We start from the raw sequence: 13,179 nt of genomic DNA, 5'->3' as shown, positions 1-13,179 counted from the left end.
TTTTTTTTTTTTCATCCAATGTTATGAACCACAGTTTTTAAACTTTGCTAATGTTTCTGCTACTCAATTTATATTACAGCCCTAAAAACGAAAGGAAATCTGAAAAAGTTTAAAAGGGCTTTTAAAGTCTGTGGCATATTTAGAGTTTTAGTATTGAGCTATTTTTGTCACGCAGACCTGGCAACCGTGGCTGTTTGTCTCTGTGGCTCAGGAAACAGGGAGCAAGAATGGGAGGGGACAAAGAATAGGAAGGGAACATGCAGAGCACGCAGAGCACGCACGCCCTGCTTTAGGGAACTTACACGCAGAGTAGCATGATATTTTTATTTCAGCTTTCCTTGCAATCTTCTACGAATCTCTATGATGTCCTTCTAATATTGTAGGGGCATGCATAGTGTAGACAGATCACGCAAACACACATTTCCGGGCACTGGGACGTGGAACAGTGTCAGTTTATGGAGCAGTTCAAGGCAGCACTACCCCCCGCCCTCCCCCTTTCTCTCTGCATGCCCTGCATTACCAACAGTATGACAAACGTCCCACTATCAGTGCTCTTAGTAACAGTGTCTGACCACAAGATCTATTACGAATATTACCGCACACAGAGCTTACTCATGCTAATGAAACTGGATATGACAAGAACTTGTCCCATTGCAGACGTGCTATTTGTGGCATGGTGATTTTTCATAATGGTGTTGACATGCCACATCGTGGCTTAGAATTACAACACTAATGTTTGACTGATATTTTATCGATCTAAACATGGAATAAAGGGACTCTGTGCTGTACGATTGTTCCGTGAGGCTTTTGTGTAATTGTTCTTCAAAGTGCTCTTGCCATAATGCCAAGTGCTGTGGCATTTACTACCAACAGAGGAGATAAGAAAAGGTGTGTTCCATTTGTGGTATGGGAAACAAACACCCAGACTTCCCTTAATCTATTATGTCAAGATGTGTTTGGCATCTATGGCATAAAAACTATCATCCATATATGGGTGTTTCTTCAACCATGGGCACTTTTGTTTCTGTAGACTTTAAAAATCTGAACTCCCGAAAAACACGCACCTTTTTTTTAATCTCACTAGTATTTAAATTGTCAACAAATGTCCAAAAGTAGATATACGCAAATGTCATTTTCTCCACATCTCAACTTGTAATGCTTATTTATTTATCTATCTTATTTTTCATGATGAATTTTCATAGTTTAATGTTGAAAGTTTGGACCAGGGACAAGGCTAAAACCATCAAATCTATACATAAAATGCATTTGAAAAGTAGCAAGAATGAATGATGAAGGCCTGGAAAACAATTTCAGAGAAAGTTCAAATGTGACTGGCATATATACATAAAATAGCCTGTAGTTGCAGAAACACCCATAAGGTAAAGAGCCTGTGCTGCCAGAGGTCCAAATAACGAATGTAGAATCTGACATTTGCGCTTTTAGTGACACTGTTTACTAAAACATGTCATTAGGCTCTAATTAAATACACACACTGCAAACACATTCATTAAATTGGAGAGATAAACACCTGTCTGTGCATGGAGCAACTGCTTATTTAAATTAAAGACGTTTGCTGTAATCTACGAACAGAAGCCTAATGTATATATAGCATCCACATGCTCATGCTGAACCCATGATGAAAACGACTTTAAGACTGGTTGATCAGCAGTGGAAGTCAGCTGACTTAGATCAACAGGCTTTCATAAGATTTAATACCAGTAATCTGGTCTAGAAACTCAAAAATAAGGGTAATTCAAAGTTTAAAATGGAAGGTTTTGTCCTGGTCAAAGGTGACATGTTGAAAGGAAGTTATCCATTAAATAATCTCTACATTTTAATTTTAAAGGTTCTTTTCTGGTTTGGGTTGAAATTTCCACACTATAGATTTAGTAATTAAGCTGCCTATATTTAGTTTTTAATCAAACAAAATGCACCACCCAATTCGTCATGAATTTATTTAAAATTGTGTAATTATTAACCATAAAAAGACAGCCCTAAACCATAAAGCTATGTATTGTAAATAAGATTAGAAATCAAATATTATTGCTTCAATAAAAATTAAGTTTTAATTTTTTAACTGGCAGAAGCAGGTTTGCTTCACCGAGCTACTGGTTTATAATATTGTTTACAAATACCCATGTTAGCATGCCTTTAGCTTGAGTTACGATTAACTGATAAAGCTTCAGTTAAGCTCTGCTTACATGTAAAGGATTGTGGCTTTCAACACGTTCACAAAGAAAAAGAAAAATGTCTGTAATCAGCAGCCAGTGTCAATGAGCTGGGAAGCACTTACTGTATACCACAATGGGTACAACATGTTCTAACAGTTAGTGTATGAAGGAGTACATCTCACGCATGGCAAGCACGGACACACTGATTCAGCATGTATGTGACATCACAATGCCAGCGAAATGGGGCTTAACTTAACAAATTTGCATGGTTAAAATAACAAATTCTACAATCAAAGAATCTGACAAGAGAACATTAAAAATGTCGATTAAAAAGGGAGAAAGAAATGTTTCTACAAATGATGTGGAACATTAGCACAGAAACTTCACGAACTGGTTGGTCTGGATATGCAGGTAAAACACTACATGCCCAAATGGCATGACCGCAGGAGCATGAGGTAATATTCCAACAAATCCATTATGTTCTCACCACAACACCAACAGGTTGCATAGATACATTTCTGATACTCTTCAATTCAGTATTTTGTAAGTATATGTAGGTTATCTGTCCAAAAGTGAGGTCTAAATGTACGCTAATGTACGCTAAAGTTGACACTTATCGACAGATCAACTGACCAATGCCAGACTTTGGGGAGCTTTTGGGAAACCTGTTTGAAAACAAAATTCCATTTAATTCACCTTGCCTAGAATAATCAAGAATGAATGGCGTTACGAAAAGCTGTACAGTATAACTGTATATTATGGTTGGCATCTTTCCTGCAGTGGTTTCACATGCATCTTTGATAGAGGCCACTCAAATTTGTCGTACATCTACATCTTTTCTTAGAAACACAAAGAGCTTTTGATTAAAAGAACTCATCACAGCTAAAAAAATAAATACAAATTAAACATTTGCAGTCATAAAATTGAGGGTTAACATCAGATGTTTAACATCAGTGATAAAGCAAAGAATAGATGTTTTGGTAAACTGAGACACTACTAAAACATCAGAAATGGTGTCTAATACATGTCAGTGAAGTGAACATCTGATCACTTGGATTGTCGTGCATGACACCGTGGAGACTCACAGCATGTGGAGGCCCATGCTACTCTCCGTGATCCACGCACAACTTACCACATGCCCCATTGAGAACGAGAACCACTAATCACGACCACGAGGAGGTTACCCCATGTGACTCTACCCTCCCTAGCAACCGGGCCAATTTGGTTGCTTAAGAGACCTGGCTGGAGTCACTCAGCACACCCTGGATTCGAACTCACGACTCCAGGCGTGGTAGTCAGCATCAATCCTCGCTGAGCTACCCAGGCCCCCTGGACATGGAGGATTCCAAGATAATTGGCTATTCCTGTCACTGTTTTGACCCGCAATTGTGTTTTTTTTCCCTGATATTCTATAATGCTGGAACTTCGGCCAGATGAAAATTGTAAGTCTAATCACTCAGGAGAGAATCAGCACTCCTCTCCTCAACAATCCACATGATTTGAGGTATCATTATTATATAATCGCCACAGGACTGGTTATGTGCTGACATTAAATACATAAGGTTTGAGGTTTGTTCAATCCCTACTTAAGTATGACCCATAGTAATAGTGATGCTTACATTTACATTTATGCATTTGGCACACTTAAAGTGCATTTATTACAAGGGCAACCACCCCCAGGATTGTGTCCTTGAGTAAGGCACTTAACTCAAGGACACAATGGTGGTGGCTGTGGGGATCATACCAGCGACCTTCTGATTAACAGTTATGTGCTTTAGTCCACTACACCACCACCACTCCAGTGATGCTTGCCTTGCTTGCAGAAAAACAGAGAAAAGGACATGGAGGTAAAACTGATGGAAAACAAGAGAGATGCACTTACTGGTTGTCAGAGAGCTCAGTCAGTGTGGCGTTGTGTTTGGGCTTCCTGTTCCTCTGACCCTCTAGTGCCAGCAGCAGATGCCTCTGTTACCCTCACACCCAGAGACAGGATGTTCTCTTTATCACCCTCGACCCTGAGAGTGACACAGTTTCCCTTACAGACACTACAAATTTGACAAGGACTTTCTGTGATTGTGCTTTACTCAAGAGATCAAAGCAGAAATGATCAAGCCAGCACGATGTAGCATCTACTTAAAGCAGACGTTTATTTAAACCCATTGCTTATTTAGTTCATAGTGCATTAACTAATGTTAAAAATGTGGCTTTAGAAGGCAATATATAGCCTATCATTGGCCTACAGTCCACACAGCAATCAGTTTTGCAACTGAATTCGTCAGTCTTTCCGAAATAGATTTACTATAAGGACTTTTCTAGGGAAGTGTCATTGTACACATGCGTCGGACGGACACTTTGGTCTCATTTTGTTTGCTTTGCATCAAAAACAGTGTTTTTAGGTCACTGTTTCAAGTTAAACATAGTTGGAAACCCTGTATTTAAGAAAAGCATCAATCCTCATATTTTACTGAGTTTGGTTTGTTCTCTGTACAGCTGCGTGTTGCCTATACAGCTGGAGTTTCGCTTACTGCCCCCTGCTGAAAACAGGTGGTACTTCGAGCTTGAATTGCTCTGATGGAAGGAATATCCTTTATTATGGTCTGGGACATGATTAATTGTGCAACATTTTTTAAGTCTTATTTTTATATTATTAACTAAAAGCACTAAATTAACATGTAACAATTTTTGTCACATACTTAATGAGGTGAAAGTGAAATGTTTCTTTTGTTTTTGCACGAGCTACAATGACGTCTTCAACTCGATGGGTTTCCCTGTTGCTCAATTAGTATCGGCACTCATCCATGTGGCTTCATCAGTGGAAATTTTCCTGCATTTAACCTCAATCACACACAATGACATTACAACATTCATGAAATGTTGTGGGGGTCGCTGCACTAATAAGATCACAGATGTGAATTGAGGCAAAACTGCCAGGGTAAGTCGATGGAGCCACTAAGATATTGTAAGTGCCAAAACATCTTGAGCAACAAAGAAACACATCCAGTTGACCAGAACACCTCTGTACGATATTCTATGATGAGCTGGATGCTAGAGAACCTTCGGAAACCACTTACCGTGCTGTATAGTTTTACTGTTTCTGCATCATTTTGATAGCTTGATGATATCTGGATACAGTGTCAGCAAGACATAATGCTGTATTTCTGCAGTAACCTGCTCTTACCTGAAGTTTTCTTTCTCCTCCTGGTCTCGCTGATATCTCCTCCTCTCTCGTGCCGTTGTCACAGGATATGAAGAGTGGGCAGTCGGCTCCAGTCCCTCTGAGCACTGACCTGTGTGCATGTATACTATGTTTCACCAAAACAAAAGAACCAGCTCATAAACAACTCATTCATTCAGAGAATCAGGCTACACTGGTTCCGTTGTATGTTTCGCGCAGTAGATTCAAAAGAACAGCCTCGTAAGAAACATTTGTTAGGGAATTGGGTTAAACAGTTTCGTGCTGCTGAATTACTAATGGGGTTGTAATGACGCTGAATGGTAATGCCCGAAACACTGTCCGCATCGCCGGAAGAATGCACGTTCGAGAACCAATAATGGAACTGAAAGTCATGGAAATTATTTGCTTCTAGTTTTTTAGGAATTGATAGTAAATAAAAACTGGCTCCTAGTATCCAACTGTAAAAAAAATAAAAATCAAAATACTTCTGGATTTGGAAAGAAACTGCCAGAAAGTGACTCCAGTGGCATAAATAGCAGCATTATCTTGTGGGTCCGGAAATAGGCTATGATTCCAGTTAACTCCTTACCGGCAGAGCTCTCAGGGTCACAGAAAGTTAAACACTCACAGCTGACAAACAACTCTCTATTTAAACACCATAAAGGAGACCGCTGAGGCAAACCATTTTCTTGGTATCCAGCTGAATCAAAAGGAATGACCAATTTGATGTAAACATGTCAAGATGGCATGAAAGGCTACCAAGAATAGGCCATATAACAGGTGTGCGTTGAGACAGAGGACTAGAGATGATTTGATGAGGTCTGCCAGTTTTACACAACTTGGCAGCTGCAGAGCACACTACACGTCTGGGCAGAGGGGAGGCTGGCTAAGCTAGAACATATAAACTTCTAATTTATACCAATTAATATAAATTGTATTTAGAAAATATATGGCATTTCAAACATTCTATTGTACTGCGAATGTCATCAGATCAAATTGTGCCATCTTTTGCTACATTAAAGGGATAGTTAGGCAGTATATAAGTGATATTAATTTGATACACCAAGCTAGAATATGCAGAAGAGTGAATAAGATTTGAGAGCTACAGTGGAGAAGATTTTCAGTGAACAACATCTTAAATTTCAGTCTGTATCTCACACAGAGCTATCATATGGCTTCAGAAGAGTTGGAATATAGAGCATGAGTCAAATGGGCTACTTTTATGATACATTTATGATGCCTTTTTTATTTTAAGAGCTTGACTGAGCCTGGTAACTGTATGCTTTCATTGAAATGGAAAACATTTTTATTCATCAGAATGTATTTTGTCATACAGGTTTGGAAAGACATGAGGGTGAGTAAATGATGACAGAGTTCTCATTTTTGGGAGAACTGCTCTCTGGTGATTTTCTACCAATAGCTGAATTCTCAATGCTTGTGCCAAAGGGAGCGTGAGCATCCGCTGAGCGAGGGCTGGGTTGGGTAAACTCTGTAATGGTGTAAACATGAGAAATGTGTGAAGGGTCAGTTGCTATGGTGCGCGAAGGGACCTAAGCTGATGCAATGAGTCAACACAAATGAAGCGAGAACACACCCACAAGAGTGGTTTTGAGAAATCATAACCAGATCTGTCATGCTTAGACTGAATCTAACCAAGAATCAAAGTCTCTATTCTGACACAAAGCGGATTCCAATTGTTTGAATTTCTGAATTGTTATATATATATATATATATATACACACACACAATAAAATTAAATAAAAGTGAATATACAAATATATATAATGTATGTGTTCTATAGAGGAAATCAGGAGTTATTACAAATGTGTAATGTGTATATATATATATATATATATATATATATACTGTATATTTTACATTAGCGCATGAGCTTCCAGTCTTTTCGTTTTCAGGGTTATGGCACATCACTCAATGACAGTAGGTGTCGTCTTTATAATCGATTTCTTTGGAAATTCTGGTTAGTTTAGGTGCACTTTTCTCACAACGCAACTATGGCTGGGCTTGGTACCGTCAGAGATTTCGTGATGACTCTTGCAGATGAGGTTGCTAAACAAAACATTGACAATGACAGCTTCTGTCTCCGTTTTGTTCTCAAAGGAGTGTTCTCAAAATCTCAAAGGAGTGCTGATTACACCCGCCTGCTTTGATTGGCGTGTCGGTAATTCTCTTGCTTAAATTATTAAGATCCCAAAGTGAGCTCTTAAATGAAAATGGAGGCAGAGATATATTGTTTAAATGTAATTGTCAAAGAGTCAACGCTAGAGCTGAAATAAAATGTATGGGAGATTTTATGTACAGATTTAATGATGCATTTAATTTATTCACTACATATTTAAAAATTTATTTAAATATTTATATGATAAATTTAATGAATTCACTATGTATTCAAATGATTTGTTTAAATATTTAAATAATTATTTAATTTTGAGTAATTTTGCCCTCCATAACTATTACATAATTATTTGCTTATACAAATAATGGTAACACTTAATGTATTTGTTAAGATTAAATAACATAATAGTTAACATGAACTAACCATGAGCATTACTTTTGCAGCATTTATTAAAGATGGTTAAAGTTAAAGTACATTTTCATACTAGTACATTTTTTTGTGTATTTTGATAAATTACCATTAATCAAGATTAATTAACGCTGAATTGTCAAAAATCATTGTTCATCCTTAGTTCTTGATACTTAATACATTTACTAATGTTAAACAATAGAACCTTATAGTAAATAAATAATAAATAAATCATAGGAATTTATCATATTTCATAGAAATATTGTTAATCTAGCCAATTCACCTATAATGACTATAAATGTACTGAATTGTGATACTTGATTCATTTATTCTGGCGTGGGTTAAACAAAAGTAGTACAACCAATGTGGAGATCACCGTAAGCTTCATTCGTGGAGTTCAGTTGGCATGCACTGTTCAGACGTACGTGCGACATCACCATGAACACTGTGTGTGTGTGTGTGTGTGAGTGTGTATGTGTGTGTGTGTGTGTGTGTGTGTGTGTAAGGAAATAAACCAGAGTTATAGCTCTACTGAATCACAACAGTCTGATACAGAGGATTTAAGTCCTGGTCATTCAGGAATCCACAAAATTGGACAAAGTTTGTTTGGCACAGTCTGAAAAGGATATTAAAATAAAAACTGCCATCATGAATTATAAAACAGAAATCTTGCTTAGCCGCCACCTCTCTGAGCAGAGATTTTAACAGAGCTTTTGTGCATCGAGATATGACTACATGGAGAATTATAATTAGAACAATTCTAATTAATTACAATGTACATTGAATTATTGTCATCATTGTTCATGTTGTTAACGTTAAAAGGATGCTTCAATCTATGAATGAACCATTACATGAATATACAGTTTTCTTCCTGGAAACATCATATGAGCAGACCACTACCCCCATCCCAGTAGATTACACTAAATACATTCTTGGAGTGGATGCCCATGTGCACTTGGCTTTGTACTAATAATTCTATAGTAGTCACAAACCTGTGTTGTAATCTATCTAATATTTAGCACAAAGGTGAGAGGCAGCCATAGAAATTTTGGCCTTATTCCTAAATGTGTAGAGGCGGGCTTGCTGATCATCAAAATGCTAGATTGCTATCCTTTTCAAGAGCAGACGCTGGACCACGGGAAGATGCAAGGTCCACACATATGTACAGAAAGTCACAGCAAGCTGACAAGACAGCTACTGTAGATCAGTTTAGTTACCAAACTGTTTTGTGGAATCCAGGTTTATATTGAATAGCTACTTTTGGGATGAAACTGAATCGCAGTACCAAATCGTTTTGTAAAAATATGCCAAAAAATAAAAAGTGGTCGCCATAATGTGGTTCTCACTCTCAGTTGTGCGTTGATGCCGTGGAGAATAGGGTGAAGCCTCCACATGCACAAGGTCTCCGTGGAAAAGTGCTCAACAAGCCACGTGATAAGATGCGTGGATTGATGATCTTAGAAGTGGAGGAACTAGTAAGTAGTGGGAATTGGGCATTCCAAATTGGGAGAAAAGGGGATAAAAAAAAAAATATAATAATAATACATATTATATTTTTGTATAATAATAATAATACATAATAGTAATAAATCTAAATTAATATATGTTTAAAATTATATATAAGTAATCATCATCATCATCTGAGCATTCGCATAATTTAATCAGTTGCCAAAATTTGTTAAATCGATTTGTTATTTTTTTTCTCCAGACACATAAAAGTGCTCAATTTCATCAATCAACCCACAAAATGTTTTTTTGTTTTTTTTCGTGTGACGAGGGCGAAAAGCAGTTATGATGTGCAAAGATGAACAAAATCTGAGTAGATTTCCATTCATTCTATTCAAATAAATTATTTGCGTTTATGAGATATGACAACACCGTAAACATGATGTCCTGCAGCGGTTTTCATGCTAATTCCAACACTACCGACACGTAAAAAAAAACACTGTTGATATTTTTTTGCTGAAGTTGACAGTTACCCCAGACAGGGTTACATATGCGTGACAGGTATACACACTAACGAATCAATTCTTCTTATTGACATACTCGCATATCTGTGTAAACAAAACTCTATTTTTGCCAAGATTTCAAACAAGCTTTACCTGTTTGCAGAACAAACGAAAAATCTGAAAAAGCTCAAAGTGCATATTGACTATTCACAGTTACTGAATTATATCCTGTAAATAATATTTACATATCCCTATTGCGAAAGAAATGTTATCATTGCAAATACTTTCCAGCTTTTTATTTTTCGACACATTTTATCAATATATCAGTATTTAAGACTGAGAATAAGTTTAGCCAATGCTTAAGCTTTACATTGCAGTTATGAACAATGTTAACATTATTGTTGCTCACATGCAGTAAATATCATTTTGATACTTTAGATTTTAAACATGATTTAGAATTGAAAGCCTAAACTTTTAATCTGACTCAACTAAACCCCAAAATAATAATAATATGCTTATTCCACCTTTACAGAGCTCAAGGACGCTTTACAATAGTAACATAATAATACAGAAACAATGAACAGTCACAAAAACACAGTTCAGATAGTACAGTCATTGAGAGTGAATACATAACGCATTAAGACAAATAACACTGAGAAAACCAAAAAGTTTTAAATTGAGATTTAATCTCAATTTAAGAGATGCTGCGAAGAGTCAGAGGGAGTGAATTCCATATATTGGGTGCTACTACGCTGAATGACCGGTCACCCATAGCAGAGAGGCGAGATCTAGGGACAGAAAGGAGCCCGGACACAGAAGACACGAGTGAGCGGATCTGGTTGTAGGGTAGAAGCAATTCACTAAGATGGCGAGGTGCCAGACCTTGAAGTGATTTAAATAGAAGCAGAATTATTTTATATTTGATGTGAAGACCAGACAGGAATGGAGTCATATGAGCAGAGCGCTTGGTATGTGTAAGAATTCTAGCAGCAGAATTGTGAATATATTGCAACCTAGCAATAGATTTAGCAGGTAATCCAATGAAGAGGGCATTGCAATAGTCAAGACATGAGGATATAAAAGCATGAACCAGTGTTTCGACATCTTTGAGACTGATAAAGGGACGAAGGCAAGCAATGAGGCGAAGGTGAAAGAAGGCTACTTAAGAGATGGAGTTAATTGAGTTTCAAAAGTGAGGGATTTTTTACAGTACTGGATGGTTTAATGAAAGTGCCATCAATATCACAACTAAAGTCATATTGAATTTTTTTCATAAGTAATAATAATTATCTCAGTTTTATCCATGTTCAATTTTAGGAAGTTGGAGTTGAGCCATTTTTTTTATTTCATTTACACATGCTGATATTGGACCGTCTAGAGAGTGGGAGCAGATCTACAATTTGAATGCCATCAGCATAACAGTGGTAAATGAAACAGTGGCGGCCAGGGATTGATTACCGACCAGGCCAATGGGGCCAGTGCCCAGGGGCCCTTGACTGCCTGGGGGGGCCCTGGGCTTTAAGGTTGCATGATCCAGTTTGGCGAACCCCCCGCTCGAAAACCCATCAACAAAGAAACAACTCCAGTCAACAATTTTTGGAGGGGGGCCCTTGGAGATAATTGGCCCAGGGGCCTTTGCAAGTCATAATCCGTCCCTAGTAGTGAGGAATGAGTAGACACAAAGGCAGTATATATATAATTAATAGTAGAGGTCCAAGAACCGATCCCTGAGGGACACCTAATTTCAGGGAGACAGTAGGCGACTGATAATCCTACATTGAAATAATAAAGTAAAAGAAGAGATTTGACTCAAGACTCTGATGCTGACTTTGCTAAATTAGTCCTGAACTAACTTCCCCCCTCCCACAGGAGCCATCTAGTTTTATGTGATGAGTGCATGAGCTATTAACTTCCCATTTTCTCTCAGTTTACAACACATATTTAAAGAGCCCTGAAGGACAAGGGTTCAAAAGGAAAAGGCCGTAAAATCCTAAATGAATCTACAAACACAGATATAATTTAACACACTGATAAAAGGGCAATTTAAGTAGTTGTATTTCTAAACTGTAAAGTTTTGTTACTAGATATTTTGGGATGCTTTTTCGTCCTCTATGGACAAGAGATGCTTAAAAAACAGTGAGATGCAATACAATGGCAAAAAATATACATCCCTAATATCAAGACGAAATGTGAAAATGGGTCTGTTTCAAATATACTAACTATACAAGCAGTGCGCACTCACCTGTTGAAGGCGTCTATGGACATGGCTGGGCTTAAGGTGTGAGAGGTTAGGTTCATTCTGTCAGAACTGGGGCTGGTGCTTCTGTCAGGAAGATGGGGCAAAGCCCTGGATTGAGGAACCCCAGATGGAGTTGGTTGAGGAACGCATTTTGACACCACCTCCATCCTTAACTTCTTCACCTGAAACATACAAGAAAGGAAGAAACCGAGAAACAAAGATAGAGATTCAAATGTAAAATGAATACCAGGTGGAAGCTTTGTTGGGTTACTAAAGGTAACACCCTAAAGATCTCCAGCCTGACATAAAGCACAATAACAAGCAAATGTTAGTTAAATAGCTTGCTTCACATTTGTCTTACCTTGCTAACTGATAAAGGCAGTACATGCCGAAAATCAGTTGAATTAGTGGAATAGGTATAAAATCCCACGTGCACAAGAGCCAGATCAAATTCAGCTTGACTCATTGCTTCTTTATGACGCTGAATGCAAAAACGATCAAACTGAGCTTCAAATTTATAACAGGTAAATCCAACTTTAACTATACCAAACCAAAAAAATACTGAACTTGTATTGAACTACTATAAACTACACTCAACTAAATCACCTCCATTGTAAAATAGGAAGCAATGGCACCTTCATCCATGGATTGTGAAACGTCAATGTAACCAGAGTCCAAATGTTACCCATTGATTTGTGATCTAGATCTTAGCACAGGCCAACACCGCACAGTAAATAGGAAGAGGCAACTAAATTTAACGCAAAATGAGCTGTTAATTTACAGAAATGACATCACAAAACAACACCCACTCAGTCCTGAAGGCACAGATGTCTATAGCTAATGACTTTGACTACATGCAAATGCAAACGCTGAAGAGGACACTATTGATTACAGCTGCTGTGGGACCCAATTAATGTTCTGCAACTCAATGGGATGTGGAAATCAATGTGTTAATGATGCAAACACCACTAGAAAATCATTGCTTCTTCGAGTTTAACGCATTAAACGCTTTAGAGTGATTGTTTAAAGTGGGATCGGAATGCTAACGTCACGCAAGGCACCGGAAATGATGATGTCTTGGGTTTATTCAAGGATTTTAGACA

Source organism: Xyrauchen texanus, chromosome 11, assembly GCF_025860055.1.
Source record: "Xyrauchen texanus isolate HMW12.3.18 chromosome 11, RBS_HiC_50CHRs, whole genome shotgun sequence".
Lineage (NCBI taxonomy): Eukaryota > Metazoa > Chordata > Actinopteri > Cypriniformes > Catostomidae > Xyrauchen > Xyrauchen texanus.
The sequence above is the reverse complement of the archived record's forward strand: the minus strand, read 5'-3'. Positions refer to the sequence as shown.